The following is a 5,834-nucleotide window of genomic DNA, read 5'->3' as shown; positions in this document are numbered from 1 at the left end:
AGTCTCTCTTTGGAGAGCTTTGTTGTACTTTGCACTTTTGAAGAAATTGAATAAAGCTTTGATGTTCTCAACATGGAAGGAGATGTGAAGTAGATGTCATGGAGCATATTAGGATGTAAGTAGATTAGATTTCATTTTGTAAATATTGCTTTGTAGAATGTAAGGTAGATTAGATTTTCATTCATGCAATTTTAAGTATGCTTTGATTTCATAGGTAGAAGGGGGGCCCTGCCTTGTACAGTTTGAATTATTGCATTTTATTTTCTCCCGGGATTTGTTTTTATGTTTATGTATTTGCTTTACAAACTAATGGTATTTGAAGTTGACAGGTTCAAGCTGCTGCCTTTGTTTTTATAGCTGATTTTTAATTTTATTTCTCAAAGAGCTGCTAACACATAAATGATCTTCATCATAAATTGTTATATTTTAAGATCAAAATATCACTAACTTGCAGCTGGCTTTGAGTGCTTTTCAGACTGTTCTTTCACTACTTTCTAACCATACTTTGCATAGTACATATGGCTGAAGTAGAGAGTTAGAAAGAGCAAAATATTATTACTAGTCTTTAAAGTAGATTTTTGGTTTTAAGTGCTTCTTAGACTAATCTTTCACTACTTTCTAATCATACTTTGCATAGTACATATGGCTGAAGTAGAGAATTAGAAAGAGCAAAATATTATCATTAGTCTTTAAAGCAGATTTTTCTCACTTTTCTAATTCAACTTAAGCTACTTTCTATCCGTGCTTTACACAGTACATGTGCTTAGAAGCATCGAGTTAGAGAGAGATAATCTTTATCTTTGGTTTTAAAAGTGACTTTCTTTTCTTTTATTTGCAGCAGCATGAATGGTGTCTAGTGCCATTGGAAGTGGTCATTTACTTTCAAGTCATTTCAAGTTCTTTGCTTTCAGTTTCATTTCAAGTTATTTCTTTCAAGCTCTTTCTTTGCAAGTTTAAAAGTTTGATTACTTTCTAGACTTATTTCTAACTACTTCCTAATCGTGCTTTACACAGCACATGTGTTTGAAGCAGAGTTTTAGGAAGAGTTGAACATTATAACTGGTCTTTAAAGTGGTTTTTCTTACTTGTCACCTTAGAGCTTGACTACTTTTTGGACTTATTTATGACTACTTCTTAATCGTGCTTTACACAGCACATGTGTTTGAAGCAGAGTTTTAGGAAGAGTTGAACATAAACTATAAAACAACGAAGTAAGAGAAAGGTTAACTAAGCACATATAGTGCACCACACTTCATCAGTTTACGATACCCGGATTGATAATTTATGTAGAGCAATTTAAGACATTAAATTGACTAAACATGATGTATAGTAAATTTCATCACCTATAACCCTCACTCAGCTAGGGGGCATGGGTATATTATCCTTGTAGTTGATTACTTTACAAAATGGGCCAAAGTGACGCCTACATATAAAGATGACAACGAAACTGCAACAATTTTCATTTTCAATCATGTGATTGCTTGGTTCAGTTTCCCACAAGCTATTGTTACGAACCATGGTAGCAATTTTCATAAATTTATGATGACTGAACTATCAACATAGCTCGGCCTACACCATGATAACTCTACTCCTTATTATCCACAAGAAAATGGTCAAGTCAAAGTCATTAATAAAGTTTTAACAAACATGATTAAATGGATAGTTGGTATTCATAAAGGAAACTGACATACCATGCTTTTTCTAGTACTGTGGGCATACCATACTACTGCAAAAACATCTATGGGTTTTAATCATTTCAAACTTGTTTATGGTTTTGATGCAGTGTTGTTTATTGAATGTTAAATTCCATCTTTGAAACTAGCCATCGAATTGTTACCAGCTACCTCTGTAGAGGAAGAGAATTTTTTACATTTAGCACGTTTAGATGAAACTTTCCATGAGGGTGCAATGGTTAATGAGGCTCATAAAAGATGAGTCAAAGCTCAATTTGATCAAAATTTGAATCCTCATTTATACGAAGAAGGTGACCTAGTCTAATTTTATGATCAAGCACATGACAAGTTAGGTGCAAGAAAATACGAGCCCATGTGGCATGAACCTTACATTATAAAACATGTATTAGCTAAATGAGCCTACAAGATGGTGGATTATGATGGTATTCCTTTAGGAAGGCCCAGAAATGGTATTTACCTAAAGAATTATAATGCATAAAATATTTCGTGGAGATTTGTACATTATTTGTAGTTTTTAGGTGTGTACGATAGTTAATATTTTACAATTTCCTACTACTTCTCCTGCTTGTCTTGTTTTGTACTTGATTTGGATTTGTTGATGGCACTAGTTGTAGTACTCAGAATTTCTCTTCCACAGCCTAGGCTATTTATTCACCTAGTGATGAGTTAGTCTTTATTCATGGAATATGCCTTGGTCAAACAATGAATAATATAACATAATGTAGTGTAGTAATTGAACTATTATCTGACACCATCTCATTTGGTATTTGATGTTTTGTTTTTAAGTTAGATTCAAAACTCATAGTATTACATTTAAATAGTGTCTATGCAGTAAGAAGTTCATCAATGTTAAGAATTTTTTTTTCGGGTCCATCTTTGCAAAGGCAGTTTGATTACATTGAATACAAACACATTCCAAGGAATTTAAACACATTAATTGATGCACTAGCTAATCATTTGTTAAATATACATTTGTGACATTTGCAAGTAAAAGCAATATTCATCCACGTATTGATCAAGATAAACTGAAATAAAAAGTAGTAGTCTTCATTAGCATAAATTTTGTATAAAGTGTGTCATACAAAAATATGCCATCCAAGGACATAAGGCCATTTGGCCTTTATTATCCAAATATGTCGATACAAAAATCAAAATGTGACCCCAAAAAATAAATAGCTAAGCGTGATTATTCTCATGATAGAAAACTATGGCACGGGTAACCTAGTGTAACAATCTTGCCTAAGTGGTCCTAGAAATCCAACCATGTGCCATTGGTACCAAAGAGGTATGTCATCTGTCCCAGTCTCTGTGACGTCTAAAGTCAACCTCTCTAGTTTTTGTTCTAGCTCTGTTAATGCGTCCACTACATCTGGTTTAACTTCCGTAACTGTTATAAGTTGCTAACCTCGCTTGTCAAAGCGTCTCACCCCTTCTGGTCAGCTTAGGCCCACATATGCATATGCATTTCGGATAATTGGTCTTTGAAGGAAAAAAACACATTAAAATATTAAAAAATTAAAACATATCAAAATGAGAAATTCTTACCTAATTCACCCCACTGTATCCCTTCTCGAAGTGGGATATCAGGGTCACCTCTGTAATCCATCCCTACATATGGGAAGTCCTCAATCGAAATGATATGTTGGCCTAACCATTCAAAAAACTTGCAGGTATATCTCATCACCAGTCCATTATCTCCATGACATTCCATAAGCAAGACCCATCTCAGCATACCTGGATCCTAGGGACCTCCCTCACCCACTAAAATTTGTTGTGGCTGAAGGAGTGGAATCCTCTCTAGGGAAAAAGAAACCAGAATGGCACCATAACTAAAATTCTTACATTTTCCATTCTTACATCTGGTTATTTGTCCTTTCATTTTGAAAAACATTGTCTCGCACGAGTTAAATACCATGGATTCCCAGCATTCCACGCCAATCTACATCTGTGCCTGTGTGGCCACATGGAGAGTCACGCTGCCACAAAACTTGCTAATAGTAAAATATATGCTCCTCAAGGACAAGATCCTAATGGTTTGAATTTCAATCTTTCCATCCTTGAGTTGTACATTCCCACAAAAACGTCGTAGGTACTCATCAGTAGTGTCTCCTCCTGTTCTCTGCCCAAATAAAGAAATATTGGCTCCTCTACAAGAAAGCCCAGTCAATAAGTATATGTCATTGGCATCGATGGTAACATGATGATATATGATCAAAAATATTTATTCCTAGACATTCTAGGTCCTTACCAACCATGTCATCAGATCTCCCTGAGCTTTCATCCTAGGAATGAGACAATATTTCAAGAGGCAACAAGTTCTCAAGGCCTACAAGGTATCTAGATCTTCTAAAGATGCTGCATCATTGGCTTCATGTTATCTCTCCCTCCACTCCATTTTGGAACAATTACTAGACCTGAAATATCATTTAGAAGGATTTAGAATTAGTATTGAAGTCAATCACACATGTTTTGGGGTTCATTTTCTTTGTTTTAAAAACTCTCAACGCTTGCACTGCCAATCTTTTACAAATAGGGCTCAACTGCATGGATTTCTAGGAAGATTTCCGCGCAGGCCGTATTTTTCAGTGTGTAAAAAATTATTAGCCTACGTCAACCCAATGAAGACACATTTCAAGGAATTTAAATAGCCAAGGGCGCATAATTTGACAAAATATCTCCCAAAAAAATGAACTGCAAGCCTAAAATGAAAATCTGAACGGATGGAAAGATAGATTGTGAGGAGATGTATTACTTAGAGGAAACGGTTCACGGTTTCATCCATCGGTTGGCTCAAAATCAATCCCAGAAGTTTAATGGTAAAAAGCCCTTTTTTCTACTCTCAATTGGCAAAAATACAAATGGTAAAAAACAAATTACTTTTTCAACTTTTATAAGTTTTTGAGTGATTCAAATATTATTTTTTATGATTAAGACCTTTAAAAGTGAAAAATTTTATGTTTTACCCTAATATTGAGCAGTAATGATGATTTATTGAGTTTAAATGTGCAGAACATGTTACAACATAAAAAATGAATCATTTGACTATCAAAATACTTTTATCATTTTTCATGCTCTTAAAAATTACGAAAAGAGAAAGCCTAGAGTTCTCTTTTAAGCCCTCTTCAGACTCTTGAAATATGAAAATATCGTTGAGTACTTGATTGTTCGAACTCATAAAAGTAAATGAACAATCATCCACTCAGTATAAGTTTACCCCTTATACAGACTGAGTTAGGACTATTTATGAAAAATGTATACGTTGATCAGACATAGTCAATAGAGTTCTCTCTTGTATTATTTTATCCTTTTTCAGACTTGAGAGAGTAATTTATGAAAAATAACATGATGGAGTTTACTTATGTTTTTCTTCTGAATCCCTAAAAGTGAAAAATGTTGATCTTTACTTTCTTTGGGCTCATTAAAATTTTACAGTACAATAATTGAATGATTTTCATTTTTGTGTTTTTTTCAAACTCTCAAAATAAAACAGCATCAAGTTACCCCTTTACTGTACAAGGAAAATTAAATAGTAAAGGACTCGTTAAGCATAATGAGACCGAACCATTCCTTCTTAGGGTTCGTTAAAAATACTTCGATGGACTCATCTGAAGGATGAGCTTATAGGACAAGCATATGTTATCCTCCTCAAGCTTGTAAAAAATATAGAGGTACTTACCAGCCATGGTGGGGAAAATTTTGGAATAGGTATTCATTTTACATTCATTATAAAGGCAGTATGTTTCTCTTGAACATGACACTCCATCATATTTTTGTTTGGGTTGGGTAATCTATTTTCCTTGTAGTTAATCGGACCTCATTGAAAATCTTCATTTGGTTTTGAGTATTATCGTTATGTCAAATGCTACCAAGTCAAGTCTCGTATTGCTATGTGTTCAAGAGAAGTTCAACCTTAGTTCATGTTCCTTTGCAAATTTTGGCCTTCAATCACGTCGACCATCCCTGAGTCAATCCTTGCAAACTATTTTCCAAAACTTGACATTATGTTTCGTGTTGTAGGATTTCCTGCATCAAGTCACTTCTTATCGACTTCAGCTCATTATCTAGGAAGTTAATCAAGAAACCTTCAGTACCTTGAAGCCTGCATGCCTTAATGGCAGGTTTCTCACCTTCGATGACGCG

The sequence above is a fragment of the Pinus tabuliformis genome, chromosome 1_2 (assembly GCF_031772625.1).
Source record: "Pinus tabuliformis cultivar Carrire ecotype Pingquan chromosome 1_2, CPIR1, whole genome shotgun sequence".
Classification (NCBI taxonomy): domain Eukaryota; kingdom Viridiplantae; phylum Streptophyta; class Pinopsida; order Pinales; family Pinaceae; genus Pinus; species Pinus tabuliformis.
This window is presented reverse-complemented; position numbering follows the sequence as displayed.